Below are 19523 nucleotides of genomic sequence, written 5' to 3'. Positions count from 1 at the left end.
CTCCAGTGAAAAAGTGCATCTGCTGTTGTCTCTCACATCAAAATCCAGCCACATATTTGTTTAGAGCTGTTTTGGCTTGTAAACTGTGCTTGATCTGAGCAGATTTCTCTCCTGATTCAGACAAGATAACTTTTTCACTGGAGGAAGCGTTATTATGGATTATGGACTCGTATTTTAGTTAGAAACGTCTTAATGATGGATTTGTTCAGCTTTTGTCTTCTCCGGATGTTAACTGATGGACTGGAGTGCTGTGGATTATTGTGATGTTTTTTATCAGCTGTTTGGACTCTCATTCTGACGGCACCCATTCACTGCAGAGCATCCATTGCTGAGACACTGATGCAATGCTACATTTCTCCAAATCTGATGAAGAAACAAACTCATCTACATCTGGGATAGTCTGAGGGTGAGTACATTGTCAGTCAACTTTCACTTTTGGGTGAACTATTCCTTTAATAATTATAAAAGAAATGCACAATAAATGTGCTGTGTTGTGTTTCTCTCAGGAAACATCAGCAGTATAAACTGGCGCGCTACGGTGAGGACATTTTTGGAGATTTGCTCCTGAAACAGCCTTTAGATGATTTCCCGGTGCGTTTAATTAACACTTTAAACCTGTATTATATTGTGTGTTTATTCAAAAGCCCATAACACAATTATAAAAAAATTTCTTTCTTTCTGTCTCAGATGGAGGCCGGATGCCCGCTGCCGTCTCCAAAGGACCTCAAAGGAAAAATCCTCATCAAGAACAGAAGATTAAAACCTGAAGTTGAAATAAGTAGTGATATAAACCCCATTCAAAAGTTTACCACAGTAATTTCTACCAGTTACGACAGTAAAATCACATTAAAGTACTTAACATCAGATCCTTATAAATTATACATTTGGAAGTATTTTGGTAGTATCCATGGTAACTATTTGTGTTTGGGAAGTAGTTATATTCTCAGTATGTGAACAAATGTAAATCTCAAGGTCCTAAAAACTAAAAGGTGATGCATATTAATACGTTTTGTCAAACAGAACAGCTGGAGCACTTCAGGAAGCACACGGAGGCCGGAGAGCCGAGCATCTCCACAAACATGTCTGAAGATGAGAATGAGGAGGAGACGTCCACCGGTGAGGAAGACTCGTTAAAATGCAAAGCAGATCTGTTAATTATTTGCTTGGTGGCATTATGTTTTGGCACCCTATTTAAAACTAGAGGTCTTATCTGTTTCCTTGCATACTGAGAACAAATAACTGTTTACATTTACATTTGTGCATTTGGCAGATGCTTTTATCCAGAGCGTCTTACATTGCATTCCAGCGATTCATTTTTCAATTCATGCATTCCCATAATCTGTTTACATATAATGCTTTATGCATTAAACTATTATAAATGCTTCTAGTTACAGGCTGTAAAAGGGTCGTATTTTGCACGTTTGTCGTAATTTAGATGTTCATAGTCATTTTCCAATCTCTCACAAAGCTGTGTTGTTATTGTTAACTGAAACTATTAAAAAACATTTTTTAAGTGGAAAAACTTAACAACTTAACAAAATGTTAGGTAAAATGTAGCCTTGGCAATTAACTGAACTGAAATAAAATAAGTTTGAATACTAAAATTACAGAAACTGAAATAAAAATTAAATAAGTATTAAATAAATAAATAAAAATAAAATAAAAAACTAATAAAAAATGGCAATTAACTGAACTGAAATAAAACAACTTTGAGTACTAAAATTACTAAAACTGAAATAAAAATAAAATAAATATAAAATAAAAATATATAAAAATGTAAATAAAATAAACTAATAAAAATGGCAATTAACTGAACTGAAATAAAATAAGTTTGAGTACTAAAATTACAAAAACTGAAACAGAAATAAAATAAATAAAAATAAAATAAAATAACTAATAAAAAATGGCAATTAACTGAACTGAAATAAAATAAGTTTGAGTACTAAAATTACAAAAACTGAAACAGAAATAAAATAAATAAAAATAAAATAAAATAACTAATAAAAAATGGCAATTAACTGAACTGAAATAAAATAAGTTTGAGTACTAAAATTACAAAAACTGAAACAGAAATAAAATAAATAAAAATAAAATAAAATAACTAATAAAAAATGGCAATTAACTGAACTGAAATAAAATAAGTTTGAGTACTAAAATTACAAAAACTGAAACAGAAATAAATTAATAAAAATAAAATAAAAAACTAATAAAAAATGGCAATTAACTGAACTGAAATAAAAATAAGTTTGAGTAGTAAAATTACTGAAATAAAAATAAATTTAAGCTAAATAGAAATATAAAAAATGACAAAAGCACATTAAAAATTCCCTAAACTTAAACTAAAATTAAAATGATAACTAAAAATATAAAAATACTAAAATTCTGATTTTCATTTAGTTTAACTTTAAGTTCTAAAATATAAATAGAACAAATAAATAATAAATAAAGCTGAAATAATAATGAATACAATTATAGACATTTAAAAAAAACAACTAATAACATTTACAAAAACACAGCAAAATTACTAAAACTTCAATTACAATTAATAAGTCAAACTTAAATGATAATTTAAAATCTAAAAATAAAAGTTAAATCAAATATCAATAAATACTGTAATAGTATATATGTAATATTAAAATAACTGTCTCAGATTCTACAGATCCTAATTTGAACAGGAGAATTTTGCTGCAGAGTATGTTTACTGTATGCAAATGATTTCCATTACGATTGGCTAACCTTTGCATAATGGCATAGAGAAATGTGTCCTGTATTTGAATGATAAATCACCTTAAAGTAGTCTTGTGTATTGTTTCTACACTATATTTGAAGTATTGCATTAGTTTCACAGTCAGTCCTTTTTTTTTGAGTACTGAAATATGTTTTAATCTTTAGCAGAGCTGGATTCACAGATGTCTGATCACTGAGGAAGAGAATCGTGAGGAAGAGGCACTCAGACCCAGAAAGGTCCTTACATCATTCTTATATAATCACCATTACAGCCATAATTCACCCAGAAATCAAAATGCACTCATGTCGTTCCAAACATGTTTGCTGTTGTTTGTTTCTGTGGAAAAACAAGAATCTTAGTGCAGCACTTTCACATACAGTCACAGTTCATAAACATACAAGCTCATACGCGTTATTTATTTGCTCTTATGGTGATTTTATCAGTGTTATTTTACTATCATTGAGATACTATTATAGTTTTAAAATAGTTTGATCCTAAAAATGGCTTGCACTGTAATTAAGACATAACAAAATAATAATAATAATAATAAATGAGTAATTATTATAATAATAATTTATAATACATTTAAAATAATAATAATACAAATGTGCTTTTATGCTGCTGTGTTATATTATTGTTTTTATTAATATTTTGAATTTGTTTTTTATATTTTCCCTATTCATTTTAATTTTTAATTTTTAGTCATTTTTGTTCTTTTTTTATGTATATATAGCTTTTTTATTATATACATTTTCTTAAGTTTTCTTTTGAGTTTAGTTAGTTTTCGTTACAAAGACAGTTCTATATGCATTTGCTTTTATGCTGATTTATCCATGTTATTATAATATCACTGATATACCATTATAGTTTTTATTAATATTTTGAATTTTTACATAAATTTTTACATACATTTACATGTTGTAAAAATGTCGAGTTTTTAAAATGAATCATTTTAATTTTACATTTTTGAATTTAAAGAATTAGTAATTTCTTGCGTTTTTGTCTTTTTTATTAGTTTTAATATGTTTGTATAGTTTTTAGAAATTGTATTTCTGTTAAATTTTTTGTTATTTTATTTGCAAGTTAATCTAAAGGAAAATTAGAAGTGCTGGCAACTAGCTTTTTTATATTTTTATTTTATTTTTTATTTATTTTATTTTTTTTATATTTCGTTTTATTCTTAGGTAACAAAAATATTTAAATGGTTTTAGTTTTAGTTAATGATAACTCGGATTTAAAAAATAAATTCTTCTGTTTCTCGCAGAACAAATTAAGTTGTGTGAGTAAACTCTTTTTCGCTTTTATCTCAAAGAAGTTATCATTTCTATATTTGAAATGCATTTTTAAAACTTGCTTTATTAAAGTAACTTCTGACAGTTTTTTCTTCTTCAAAGAGCAAAGGAGAAATGGAGACGATCGTGAGGTTTTGTTATTTGGTGAGGAGTGTCATGAAATAACACAGACTTCACTCAAAGCCTTTTATCATGATAATGGGCTGAAGAAGCTTTTATATTTCTGCCAGGTCTCTTTCCTTCTGATGAGGGGAATCTCGCAGACACTCGCTGTCATCGACACGCATAAAGAAAGTTCAGTCTCTCGTTAGAAAGGCAAACTCTGGGTTAGAGATTTGAGCAAACACTAGTGAGCTGATGAGATTTGCTCGGATAAACACAGCACATTTTCTTAATATTTGTATTAGTGTTTCACAGGCTGATGAACAAGCGCTGATTCAGTCGTACACGGATGTGGCGGCCACTGCTAACATCCGCCCGGATCTGTCCACTATCATTAACTAGTTCACCGGCTTTGAGGAAGCCGAGGGCAAGTACATTTGAACTAAAAAGACAACATTTAGGTCTGAAACATGCTGTTCAAAAGTCTGTGAACACCAGTTCACATTTATTAGTCATTTTAGTATTATTTCTATCATATTTTATTCGTTTTTTTATATATTATTTTTATATTTAATTTGAATTTTACTTAAAACTACTGAAAAAAAATAAAGTAAAATTAAAAATAGTAAATAGTATTAAGAAAATAGTAATATTAAAAATAATAATACAATTACAGTATTTAAAAAAAACGAATGAAATGACAAGTTCATAGCAAAATTACTTAAGCTGTGCTTTTGCTAGTTTTTTAATATTACTATTAATATATAATATTAAAAGTAATGCTAATTTGTGCTTTTGTCATTGTATTATTAATAATATTATTACTTTTTACATGAATATTTTCTGTTTTCATTTTAATTTTTGTTTATTTTTTTAGAAATTTTGTTACACTTTTGTCATGTTGTTATTATTATTATTATATGAATACTGCTATTTTGGTATTTATTTATTTTGATTTCAGTTGTAATTTTTATTCACTTTGGATTAGTAATTTTAGTGCTTCAACTTGAACTTATTTCAATTATTTGCCAAGCCAACATTTCTATTTTTTTCATTTGTTTTTTATTTTATTTTATTTTATTTTATTATATTTTTTTATTTTTTATTTTTTATTTTATTTAATTTTTTCATTTCAGCTTTTAATAGTTTTACTTTATGTAAACAATAATAACCCTGCTGAACACAGATTCTTCTACTAGACCAAATCCTGTTTATATCATACAGTCAAACGCGTTATTGTTTTAGGACTGTTAGATGATGTTTTTGTGTTTGTCCACAGAAACAAATATTCATCCCAACATGTCTTCCTTCAACAAGTCTGTCAGTTTGGGATATTTAAGGACAAATGCCATTGAATTTGTGAAGTAGCCTTTCTTTTGCATGCGAAGTCATTTCTCACACACTTATTTCTGGCCCTTAAAGCTAAATGTCAATTTTATGGTTCTCATTTAAAGGTGCAGAAAGTATTTATCTTGTAAAAGTGGTCTTGGACTATAAAGATGCAACATCATGCATAAGTGTTTTGCTAACTATTGTAGAAATGCCTGCCTGGTGCATATTGATCATTTATTCTGCACTAAAAGTGTCTCCTATAACAGCGATTATGTATTTAGCTGACCATGTGACCGGTTCTGCTATGCAGCATAAAACAGCTTCTATCTCATGTATGGTCATTTTAAAACACATTTCTTTAGATGTAAAACATTTTACAATGGAAAAAGCTACTTGGTGCACCTTTAACTTTAGTTGTATTTTATGAACTTCTTGCTGTTAAAGTTGTAGTTTACGTCTCTGTTCCCAGGGGGCGTGTGAGCGCAAAAAATAAGATGGATAGCTGGATACAGTTTGCAGTATTTTTTTGCAAGTACAGTTTAATGCCTTTTATTCACCTCTTCACCTGTATATAAAATGTTTGAATAAAATCTAGAGGTAGTATCATAGTTAAAATTTTTTATAAGTGAATTTATTTATTTATTTTATTACACGTAATTGTTTTTATTTAGTAGAAAATAAATATAATCTTTGGAGTAAAATATAAAAAAATGCATGACAAACAGTTTTTATTATTATTATTTTATTTTTTATTTGTACATTTATTTTGTATTTATTGAATGTATTGAATTTTCATAATAATTTTTATTAGTTAGTTTAAAAATATGCATATTTATTACATTTATTTTATTTTTATTTATTTATTAGCAAATTAAATGTCAGACATTTAATACTGAAGCCTAATGTTCTATTTTTTTATTCTTTTATTATTATTTATTTATTTATTTATTAAACTTATAGAATTTTTATAATTAATTTTTTTATTAGTGAATATAAAATATATGCATATATTTATTACATCTATCTATTACATATATTTATTACATTTAATCCACTTTGATTTTTATTTATTAATAAATTAAATGTCAGATATTTAATATTGAAACCTAATATTTTAATGTGTACTATTATTTATTTTTATTAGTATTTTAAATTCTATTTGTGAATTTATTTTTATTGCATTTATTGTTACAAATATTATTACATTTATTTTCATAATATATATTTTTATTAGTGAATATAAAAATATATGCATACATTTATTAGATTTATTTTTTTTTCCATTTTATATGCTGAAATCTCATGTTTTAATGTATTTTATTCATCTTTTTAGAGTAAATACAATGGCCCAAAAACATCCTTAAATCACATTAAATCTCACTGCATTTAAGTACACCGTAATAAATTGAGTGTGATCGGTGTTCAAATGCTGCAGGATCTATTATCCTCACCTACTTATTTTCTTCATCATTGTTGATGAAGAAATGCCATTTTTGACTTCAATGTCTTTTAATCAACTGGTGGTTTAGTGATTTTTAGCGGATGCATGAAGTCATAGTGTGTGTGTGTGTGTCTGTGTGTGAGTGTGTGTGTGAGTGAGTGAGTGTGTGTGTGAGAGTGTGTGTGTGAGTGTGTGTGTGAGTGTGTGTGTGTGTGTGTGTGAGTGTGTGTGTGTGTGTGAGTGTGTGTGTGCCGGTTCCTTCTAACTAAGATGAAATCTTCTGAAGCACATAAGAAGAAAAGCCTGCCTGACTGAGAGGTTTGCAGTTTAATGAGAGATCCGTCACATCTCTGTTCTCTTTCAAAGCACGTTTGTAGTGTGAAAGCAGCAGACCTACAGCATGAGGATGCCTTCCAGGATGGAGCTGAGTTTAAAGTGTGCAGATCTTAAAATAAGACCCAGAACTCCCCGAAACCTTTCTGTTTTAGTTTCCTTCAATGAGATGCGCAGCTACAACAAACGGGAGATGAGTCGCATCTACCCCAAAGGAGGCCGAGTGGACTCCAGTAATTATATGCCACAGATCTTCTGGTCACAAAAACACACACACACACACACACACACACACACACACACACACACACACACTCACACACTCACACTCTCTCCAGCATCTCTGGACTCCATCTGTGCATCAGTCACTTCAACTTCTGGAGTTTCTCACAAGAACAAGTCACATTTTGCAATTTTTCATAATAATTAAATACATTTTCCATTAGATCCAGTTTTAGGGTTCCCACGCGTCCTGGAAAAACCTGGAAAATTGACGACTAATTTTCCAGTCCTGGAAAACACGTGGAAAATGACAGAAAATGTAAAATGTCCTGGAAAATCTTGTTGTTGTCCTGAAAAATTATTCTTAACAAATTGTAATTGTGTTTTCCTGGCCCGAAAAAAAAATCAATGTTATTAACAAATAATGTTAAAGCGGCCATAAATCAGAACCGGCCCAAACGTACGAATGGCAACCGGCTCTTTTGTCTTCAGAAAGGTTTAGGTTGTATTTTCGTTTCATCTTGCCTCTGTATAATACATATTAAACTACAGGGTTGTTGAATGCTTGAATCTGATTGGTTGACAAACGTTCTAAGGTGTGCAGTTATTTTCAGGGAAACGCACAGATAAAGTAGTTCCAGGCAGGTCATTACATGTCCATACAATATCACTTTGCCAAATGATTTCAGTGATTTCAAAGGTCCTTACAGCCTACAACAGCAAAAGAACAAAAACCCACAACAACACTGACCAAGCTTATAAATATAGTAAACAACAGGATAAAAATGACAAATTATGTCCATGTTTTTGCCACAAAATTTTGTTGTTTTTTTCATTGGATATCAACGGATCAAGCCTCCATTACTAAGTCTAAATAAAGCAATAAGCCCAAGAAGCCGTGGTTTACAGTGAATTTATAACAGCTAAGGGGCGTTGTTAGGTACGACGCGAAGCGTATATATTCCATATACGTAGTACAAAATAAAACAGAGCAAATAAAGTGTAATGATATTAATAAAAACAGTATTCTTCCGCCAAACAATGTAGTTCCTCAGAGACGGTTGTGGTTCCAACAAAGTGGTTACCGAGCAACACACAGAAGTGAACAAAGGTGTATGTTTGTAGAGTAATTTACAACAGCTTCGAACTTGGCTCAACCAATCAGAATCAAGGGCTGGAACTATCCGTTTTATAAATGACATTTTGGAATTAGCAACGGAGGCGTGGGATGAGATGCGTAAGAAATTAGTTCCTAGGCGACGTTCGCACCGTCAGTTTTTGGAATTGACAACCGCATTTACTTACAGGTGTGAGTCTCGAAATGCCTCGTTCACACAGCAGCTTACAGTAGCGTCTCGGATACTGTCTGTATGAACGTGCAACTGGAGTCAAACCCATATTCTTTACTAGTTACCATAGCAACAGTGACCAAAGTAACACACAAAAACGCACACACACACACACACACACACACACACACACACACACACACACTCACACACTCACACTCTCTCCAGCATCTCTGGACTCCATCTGTGCATCAGTCACTTCAACTTCTGGAGTTTCTCACAAGAACAAGTCACATTTTGCAATTTTTCATAATAATTAAATACATTTTCCATTAGATCCAGTTTTAGGGTTCCCACGCGTCCTGGAAAAACCTGGAAAATTGACGACTAATTTTCCAGTCCTGGAAAACACGTGGAAAATGACAGAAAATGTAAAATGTCCTGGAAAATCTTGTTGTTGTCCTGAAAAATTATTCTTAACAAATTGTAATTGTGTTTTCCTGGCCCGAAAAAAAAATCAATGTTATTAACAAATAATGTTAAAGCGGCCATAAATCAGAACCGGCCCAAACGTACGAATGGCAACCGGCTCTTTTGTCTTCAGAAAGGTTTAGGTTGTATTTTCGTTTCATCTTGCCTCTGTATAATACATATTAAACTACAGGGTTGTTGAATGCTTGAATCTGATTGGTTGACAAACGTTCTAAGGTGTGCAGTTATTTTCAGGGAAACGCACAGATAAAGTAGTTCCAGGCAGGTCATTACATGTCCATACAATATCACTTTGCCAAATGATTTCAGTGATTTCAAAGGTCCTTACAGCCTACAACAGCAAAAGAACAAAAACCCACAACAACACTGACCAAGCTTATAAATATAGTAAACAACAGGATAAAAATGACAAATTATGTCCATGTTTTTGCCACAAAATTTTGTTGTTTTTTTCATTGGATATCAACGGATCAAGCCTCCATTACTAAGTCTAAATAAAGCAATAAGCCCAAGAAGCCGTGGTTTACAGTGAATTTATAACAGCTAAGGGGCGTTGTTAGGTACGACGCGAAGCGTATATATTCCATATACGTAGTACAAAATAAAACAGAGCAAATAAAGTGTAATGATATTAATAAAAACAGTATTCTTCCGCCAAACAATGTAGTTCCTCAGAGACGGTTGTGGTTCCAACAAAGTGGTTACCGAGCAACACACAGAAGTGAACAAAGGTGTATGTTTGTAGAGTAATTTACAACAGCTTCGAACTTGGCTCAACCAATCAGAATCAAGGGCTGGAACTATCCGTTTTATAAATGACATTTTGGAATTAGCAACGGAGGCGTGGGATGAGATGCGTAAGAAATTAGTTCCTAGGCGACGTTCGCACCGTCAGTTTTTGGAATTGACAACCGCATTTACTTACAGGTGTGAGTCTCGAAATGCCTCGTTCACACAGCAGCTTACAGTAGCGTCTCGGATACTGTCTGTATGAACGTGCAACTGGAGTCAAACCCATATTCTTTACTAGTTACCATAGCAACAGTGACCAAAGTAACATCAAAGATGGCGATGTCATCTGACACGACAAGAGTCCAATTGAGCCGCAAGTTCTTCCGTCAAATCTTCAATAACTGACAGCAGCTTTTATATTTGGGTGGAGAGCGGAACATTTGAGTCGCGTTTTAAGAACAAAAACCTGACGATTGTCTTGAATACAATATCTGAACAATGTCTTGAGGTATAATCGGAATAATTGACTCCGGTCCGTTGAATTATTGGCCGCATCTCAAGTGTGCATTATTTTCTAATAATTCAACAGCCCGTCATCAATTATCCCTTCCTTAAAGTAGTGTTTATAAGCGCAGCGCTGCTTTGTTTACAGCGGTAACGAAGGAAACGCTGTATCGCTGCTGTTCCGTGAGCGCCTCCTGCTGTCAGAGAGTGAATCTGCGTCTCATTCAGCCGTCTGCTGTTTCAGTCTCGTTCAGATGTGTTTTATGTTGCACAGTTTCACAGTGCTAAAGTCAGAGCATTCTGTTTTTGCTTCAGATTTTGAATGAATTGAATCTAATTTAAATCAGCAACTGCTCATGTATGCAGCATCTTTGTTTGGATCAGGGCTGGGCAACTTCGGTCCTGGAGGGATTAGGGTTGGAGCTAGACTGGTTTGGATCGTGATTAGAATGCAGTGGTTGCCTCTAATTTTAAATGGCTACAGACAATTCGGCCTGTAATAGAGCAAAAAATTTGATATTGAAGGTCATTATAATACCTCAATAATAGTCACAATCATGGAAATCGATTGGTCAGAGGTGTGCGAACTGTGTCTTTAAGCAAAATGGACAATAATACTTATTTCTGTCTTTTGATTTTGTGGTGACGTCTCTCCTTCAGCCGATCTGATCCACCTGGTACTGTGATTCTGCTCAAATATTGAACAGGAATCCACTTTGAGGAGCTTTGTGTGCTGTGAAAACATGTGGAGACTCTGACAGGCTGTGTTTGCGTTGGTTTGTTCTCTCGCTGTCTGCTGGAGAGAGTTTGATGTGTCAGTCAGGATGTCAGACGGCGACACGAATCTGACTTAAAGAGGAACAAATCTGAAAACAGACACGGAGGAGATTCCAGAACAACATGACAAACTCCACATTCACAAACAGAAACTATAGCTTTAATCATAATAATACTCACTAGCTCTTCCGAGTGTGCTGTGACAGTACTATGGTACAGTACTGTATGATTACCATGGTATTATGATGGTTCTTTAAGGTACTACTGTACTATGGTATGATATTACCATGTGACAAAAATGCATGGTAATGTCATAGTTTACTTTTTTTTTTTCATTATTAGTGAATTTATTTGTATTTATTACATTTATTTTATTGCAGTAAATTAAATTAAAATGTCAAAATCATAGAAAATCATTCATTAAAATATATTTTAAAAAGCATGGTAATATCATAGATTTGTTTATTTATTTACTTGTGAATTTATTTTCTATTTATTTATTTATTTTGTAAGATTTTCATTTCAGTTTTTGTTTGTGAATTGTTTTTTTTTTACATTTATTTTATTACATTTAATTGTTCTATTTATTGTTAAATTAAATGTCAAAAATGTCAGAATCTTAGAAATTAATTCATTCAAATATTAAAAAAGCATGGTCGTATCATAATTTCAGGATGTATTCATTTATTATTATTATTATTATTATTATTTTAATAGTCAATTTATTTTAAATTTATTCATGTTTTTAATTCCATTTTCAACTTTTACTATTTTATTAGTGAATTTTATTTTATTAATTTTTTTGAATGTAATATTTAATTGTTTTATTTATTAGCAAATTAAAGTGAAATGTCAAAATCCTAGAAATTCATGTATTAAAATATAAAAAATGCATGGTAATATAATTTCTTTTTTTATTATTGTATTATTATTATTATTATTTTATTAGTGAATTTATTATCAATTAATCGAATTTATTTTATTAAATTTATTGTAAAAAAAAAATGATTAGTGAATTTATTTTTATGTATTAAATGTATATTATTATATTGCATTAGTTTATTTATTAGCAAATAAAATGTCAGACATTTAGTACTGAACCCTAAGTATGAAATTAACAAATCAAGCTTCTTTTTGCTAACAGTTTGTCCTTTGTATTTAGTTTGAAACTGTATTGATTTGTTTTCTGTAGATTTGGCGATGCAGCTCAACCAAGGGGAAATTTGAATATAACGGCTCATGTGGGTAAGTTTAAATCATCTAATGGTACTAATTATATGCTATAAATCAAATAACTCAACTAACTTCGAGAGTTTTGTCTGAAAATGATGCCTTTTACTTGCTGTTAATCGTGTTTGAAGCTTTAGAGTTTCTGTGCTGGGAAAAAGTTACAGGAAATTGAAAATGTTTTACATCAAATTAAAAATAGAGTACGTTAGACAAGCTGGATATGCTGAGCTTCCATTCATTATTTATTACTCAAGGTTTTTGACAGCTATTGCAATAATGAACCATCATCGGCTCAGAAACGAACCAGATACTCTGACACAATTATCACTCGACAATACATCATTATGAGTTTCACTTACAGAGAAAACAACGCTTCATAAAGCCTCAAAGAGCGGATGTCAAAGTTTCCTTCATCAAAACATACTTTCAGAACTTCAACACTTCTCTAAAACTTCTTCATTGCAACTAAACGGCAAAAATAACTGAACATCAACACGTGACCGACCGTACACATCCAACCTGTGGAAAATTGTTCTGTGAAAAATGTGTTACTCATGCAATATGCAAGGTGCATTTGCATAGAAATCTTAACTGCATAGAAAAAAAAAACTCTTTAATTGTAATGGTCAAAAAAAAAAAATTTTGGAAAAATCATTTAATATGCAATGTGCATTTGCATAGAAATCTTAACTGCATAGAAAAAAAAAACTCTTTAATTGTAATGGTCAAAAAAAAAAAATTTTGGAAAAATCATTTAATATGCAATGTGCATTTGCATAGAAATCTTAACTGCATAGAAGAAGAAAAAAAAAAACTTCTTTAATTGTAATGGTCAAAAAAAAAAATTGTGGAAAAATCCTACATGTTTTATCTAATGAATGTCCGTGATTATTCATGACCTTTTCCAATTGTTTGTGATTACTGGATAAGGTTTTTAAAAATATTAAATAATTAATTAAATTAAAATAAATTATTTAAATAAATGCATTAGTATTTAATTAGTATTTAAATACAGTAATTTTAAATAAGTAGATGTAGATATAAATAAATGTATTTAAATAAATAAACATAAATTGTAATAAATGAATTTAAATTAAAAATGGAATATAAATAGAAATGAATAAATAATTAATTTAACATAATTAAAATAAATAAATGTAAATATATATAAATACATTTAAATAGATGTAAATAAATACATTTGTTTCAAATAAATACATTTTTTATGAAAAACATTTTTTTTTAATAAATACACTTAAATAAATAAATAAATAATATTACATAGATGTAAATAGAAATACATTTAAATATATGTAAATAAATACATGTGTTTCAAATAAATACAATCATTTAAAATAAATAAATATAAATTAATACATCTAAATCTAAATACAGAAATGTAAATATATATATAAATACATTTGAATAAATAAATCAAAGTGGGAAAAATTACTAAACTATGGCTTAATAATAACTTGTTTGTACATAATTGCATCATATAAATGATTTTCCCACATAAAATAGATTATACATAATATAATCTTTTTTTTGCCGTTTTGCCTAATTTCTTCTTTAAAGCAGCAGCAGTTGTCAGTGTTAATTTGCTCTCATCAAGAGCTGATGTGTGATCCACGCTGTGAGACACTGAAAACTCCAGACATATTAATCAACACATTAATCACGGCAAAGCAGTGCTATATCCATTAGCGTTATGTTTAGCGGTGTAAATTAAATATGGGACAAGAGAGACTTCATTAAATGGATCATTGCTTTAAGGTGACTGCTGATAATAGCTCTTGTAATGAACGGCTCCGCTCTGCCGTGCTGGAAGCGGTCCAGCTCGACTCTGCTCTGGACTCTCACAGCTATCTGCTGAAGCCCGATCGGATGTTCGACCCGTTCTCAGAGACGCCGGTGGATGGAGTGAGCATCCAGGTGTGATTTTACAGGGTTCCTGCGGTCATGGACAATCTGCACATATTTGAAAAACCTGTTTTCCAGGCTCACAAAAGGCGCAGACATTTCTACAGTGAATATACTGTATGTTTTTTAGTAAAACCTGCTTGCAATTTATGAGTGAGTTGTTCTTTTGAGTCGGTTCTTTTAAAGAATCGGTCAGTGGCTCTGAATGATTCATTAGTGTATATCTCTGTTTGTTTGTTTGTTTGTTTATTTATTTCATTAAATCTTTTAGAATATATTTCTCTAAATTAATTTAAATATATTTCTGCTTATTTAAATGTATTTCTTTATTTGTTTTTTATTAATTTATTTAAATTTCTACAAATTCATTTCTTTAAATGTATTTATTTAAATATATTAATGTTTTTTTTATTTATTTAAATCTTTTTAAAATTATTTGTTTAAATTCATTTCTTTAAATTTATTATTTTAATCTATTTATGCAAATCTAGTTAAATGTATTTATTTAAATCTATTTATTTAAAATGTATTTCTTTCAGTCTATTTAAAAGTATTTCTATATTTTTTTCTTTAAATCTATTTAAATATATTTATGTAAATCTATATAAATGTATTTATTTATACATATATGTATATATTCAAAATTATGATTTAAATCTATTTATTGAAATCTATTTAAAAGTATTTTTCTTTTTTTCCTTTTAAATCTAGTTCTTTAAATCTATTATTTTAAATGTATTTAAAAGTGTTTCTTTGATTTTCTTTCTTTAAATGTATAATAATACTTTAAAGTATTATTTAAATATACTTCTTTAAATATAAAATTTTAATATATTTAAAATATATTTATTTAAATGTGTGTGTGTGTATATATATATATACATACATACATGTATATATGTAAAGGTATTTCTTTCATTTTTTTTTAAATCTATTTCAAAGTATTTATTTCTTTCTAACTTTCTTTCTTTAATTTATGTAAATCTATTTAAATGTATTTATTTAAATTATTATTTTTTTGTTTATTGATAGACTTTTGTTTTTGAAAGATTGTGGAAAAATCTTGTACATTCATGAATTAAAAAGTGTAGGAATTCTTCCTTTAAACCAAGTGAAAGACCCAGTTCTCTTTTAGTTAGTCAAACTTTTTAGCATATTACCTGAATAATAACACTTCTGGTTTGGTTAAATGAATCTCTATCACCTCTTTAGCAGTGAGGTTTGTTAGCGCCACAGTAAGACAATAAAGCATGTTAATTATGTAAAATGTGACTGTAATAGGTGTACTGTGGGTCACTTTGCATAAAGCGCCTGCTAAATGTCTGCTGTTTTGGAAAATGCTCTGAAAGTGAGTCCAGTGTTGGTCTCTCAGGTGATTTCAGGCCAGTTTCTGTCGGATGAGAAGATCGGCACGTACGTGAAGCCTCCCGACAGACACGTAAAGAGTTTCGCACGAGGACGGTGATGAACAACAGGCTGAATCCGTCTACAACGGAGAAGCTTTTGTCTTCAGGAAGGTGAGCTTTACTCAGCGACGGTCCTGACACATTATGCTCTTATAATAACTCCACGTCATTATCTAGAAAGTATAAGACATGAAATTTGATAGTGCACTTTAATTATATCTACATGAGCTAAATGGAGTAGTTACTATAGAGATCTGCATTATGAAAGCCGCTGAACGTCTAATTATCCACACTACCTTTACAGTAAAACCTCAGTGGTTTTGCACTAAAGTACAGTATAAGTCTGCACGTCTAGGAGAGACTCCGTTCATCTAGGAATTACATTTTTAACTGGAGTTTAACTAGTCTTGCACATTCAATTCTATAAGTCTATAATAAGTTGTAAAATGGGTTTGTGTGAGGAACAGACCCAGTTTAATTGAAGTATTAATACTAATTTGACCTTTAGGAAAATGATATTTGCAGTTTTAATTGCTGCTAAAATCTTTAGAGAGATCTTTAGCTGGGATCCAAGCTCTTTTGAATGCATTTGTTTTTGTGTAGATTTAACAGCAAACAAACATTCACACTCTGCTTTTGTGATTATCAAAATATTATTTACTTATTTTATCTTAATATAATTTATTATTATTATTATTATTATTTCATTGTTCATTCTTATGTATTTTTCAGATTTTATTTTATTATTATTTTTATTTTTTTCATTTGTTCTCCAAGGCTTTGGCAATTGTGTATAGTTTGTGCGATGAGGTTTTTTTATGAGACATTTTTGCTGCATTAGATGTGGCTTTTTTTTCTCTTTTCTTTTTTAAAATCTGAACATGATTAAGATTTCACGTTTTTGGAGAAATCTTTTTCAGAAAATCTCCTTGTGTGGAAAAAATATGAATAAATAATAAGTAAATGAATATATAAATAATGATAAAATAATGAATAAGCCAAACCTAAATGTAAAAAATGCACACAAAAATGTTGAGGTGCAAGTTATGAAAAGAAAGTATCAAAAAAGGAGACTTATTTATTTATTAAACTAAAATTGTGGCCAGTGTTGTAATCAATCACTCAATCAATCAATCAACCAACCAACGAACCAACCAACCAATCAATCAATCTGACTCAGAAATCATAAATTATGTATCCTTCTTAACAGATTGTACTAAACACAAAGCCCATGTCTTATTTGAGACATTGCAATTTACATTTGCATTAACATATTTTGTAATGAATTGTAATTTTATAATCAATAAAGCAAACATAAATGTAAAAAAAAAAAACTCCAAAATGCTAAGGTCCCAGTTATAAAAAAAATACAAATAAATAAAAAAATACATAAAAAAAGCAGGCCTACTTATTTATTAAACCTAAATAAATAAATACACGAAAAAAGGAAAAACAATACTGAATATTTTTTGATTAAAAATGTCATGAACAATTTATTATTTAGAATTCTACGCTGTAAAATTATTATTTTTTAATTAAAATAAAGATTATTGGAGCATGTTTTACAAGAAAATATTATTTTAGTCTTTCTACTTCAAAATATATAATTTTTGTATATTTTTTTGTACAATTCAGTGTGTTACTTGCCGATTCTTTGTAACTATTTCTGAAATGTACTAACGATTTCTGAGTGTGTTTTTTTTTCCAGTGTAGGTCTCTGTGTCTCTCGTTTTTGCTTTTGAAACTCTTTCCTCTGTCAAAAACACAAGCAGAATAAATAACACACCAGTGCCCCGATCCCACAGGTGATCCTCCCAGACCTCGCCGTGCTGCGCGTGGCCGTGTACGACGACAGCAATAAGCTGATAGGACAGCGCATTCTCCCGCTGGACGGACTGCAGTCCAACTACAGGCACATCTCCCTACGAAACGAGTACAACAAACCTCTGTCCCTGGCCACCGTCTTCTGCAACATCATCCTCAAAACATACGTGCCCGATGGCTTCGGAGGTTAGAGGCCTTTGTGTAAAAACAAGCATGAGTTTCGTCTTAAGTCTCAGTGTTTTCATGCTGTGAGATCTTCTCGTTTCAGCGATTGCAGATGCCCTGTCTGATCCCAAGAAGTTCTTATCGGTCTGTGAGAAGAGAACCGACCAAATGAGAGCCATGGGCATTGAGATGGTGAGAGTCTGTATCATTAATGCACACAACCTTGAGAGCCCTTCATTTACTTTAATCAGCACTCGTTGAACTGTGTGAATCGACTGCTTTCATTAAAGTTTCAGCATTGAAGCAATTCGTTGGAATAGTGTTGCAGCAGCACAAAGACATTCCTGCAGCTTCTGAGGTTTGATCTTTCCAGGCTGTTCACTAAAGCTCAGGTCTTTCTCTCTTGTGAATTTATTCTACACACATGTTGTGGCTGCTTAATTTTACTCAGACAAATGTTCAGACACAAGTATTAAAAGAGTATACTTTCTTCAGATATCGCAATACCCAGTTGGATGGATGGATAGATAGATGATGGATGGATGGATGATGGATGGATGGATGGATAGATAGATGATGGATGGATGGATGATGGATGGATGGATGGATAGATAGATGATGGATGGATGGATGATGGATGGATGGATGGATAGATAGATGATGGATGGATGCAAAGATGGATAGATTGATTGGATGGATGGACAGATAGATGTATAGATGGATGGTTTGATGGATAGATAGATAGATAATGGATGGATGCAAAGATGGATAGATTGATAGACAGATTGATTGATGGATAAATGGACAAACGGACGGATGGATGGTTGGATAGATGATGAATGAATGGACAGATGGATAGATAGATGATGGATGGATGGATGGATGGATGCAAAGATGGATAGATTGATAGACAGATTGATTGATGGATGAATGGACGGACGGATGGATGGATGGTTGGATAGATAAGTAGATGGATGGATGCATGGATGGACAGATGGATAGATAGATGATGGATCCAAAGATGGATAGACTGATTGGATGGATGGATGGATAGATGGTTGTTGGATATATGATGGATGGATGGATGGACAGATGGATAGATAGGTGATGGATGATGGATGGACAGATGACGGATGGATGGATGGATGGATGCAAAGATGGATAGATTGATTGGATGGATGTACGGATGTACAGATGGATAGATAGATGGATGGATGACAGATGATGGATGGTGGATGGTTGTATGAATAGATAGATGGATGAATGGATGGTTGTTGGATATATGATAGATGGATGGATGGCTGGGTGGACAGATGGATAGATTGATTGGATGGACGGACAGACGGATAGATAGATGTATAAATGGATGGTTGGATGTATAGATAGATGATGGATGGATGGATGGATGGATGCAAAGATGGATAGATTGATTGGATGGATGGACGGACGGACAGATAGATGTATAAATGAATGGATAGATAGATAGATGATGGATGGATGCAAAGATGGATAGATTGATTGATGGATGAATGGACTGACGGACGGACGGATGGATGGTTGAATAAATGATGGCTGGATGGATAAGTAGGTTACTTGCTTTAATGGCGGATGTGTGTCTACCTTTGAGTGCAGGTGAGGACACGTTCGAGCTGCACTCGGTGCAGAGAGAGCTGAGAGAGCGGAGAGCCGCGCTGGAAACATCCCAGGCTGACGCTCACAAATCCGAGGTAA

At 31.3% G+C, this 19523-nt stretch overlaps 1 long non-coding RNA gene and 1 pseudogene across 1 annotated transcript; both read left to right on the top strand.

Annotated features, from left to right (window-relative positions):
• Nucleotides 1-19523, top strand: part of LOC107678716 (1-phosphatidylinositol 4,5-bisphosphate phosphodiesterase beta-4-like) — a 65056-nt pseudogene that overhangs the window by 24901 nt on the left and 20632 nt on the right.
• LOC107678742 (uncharacterized) lies at nucleotides 15837-18018 on the top strand. The gene is made up of 3 exons (XR_001632961.1): nucleotides 15837-15914; nucleotides 17622-17813; nucleotides 17896-18018. It is a non-coding gene; the product is annotated as an uncharacterized LOC107678742 (long non-coding RNA).

The sequence above is a fragment of the Sinocyclocheilus anshuiensis genome, unplaced genomic scaffold (assembly GCF_001515605.1).
Source record: "Sinocyclocheilus anshuiensis isolate Anshui unplaced genomic scaffold, SAMN03320099.WGS_v1.1 scaffold208, whole genome shotgun sequence".
Lineage (NCBI taxonomy): Eukaryota > Metazoa > Chordata > Actinopteri > Cypriniformes > Cyprinidae > Sinocyclocheilus > Sinocyclocheilus anshuiensis.
The sequence above is the reverse complement of the archived record's forward strand: the minus strand, read 5'-3'. Positions and strand labels throughout refer to the sequence as shown.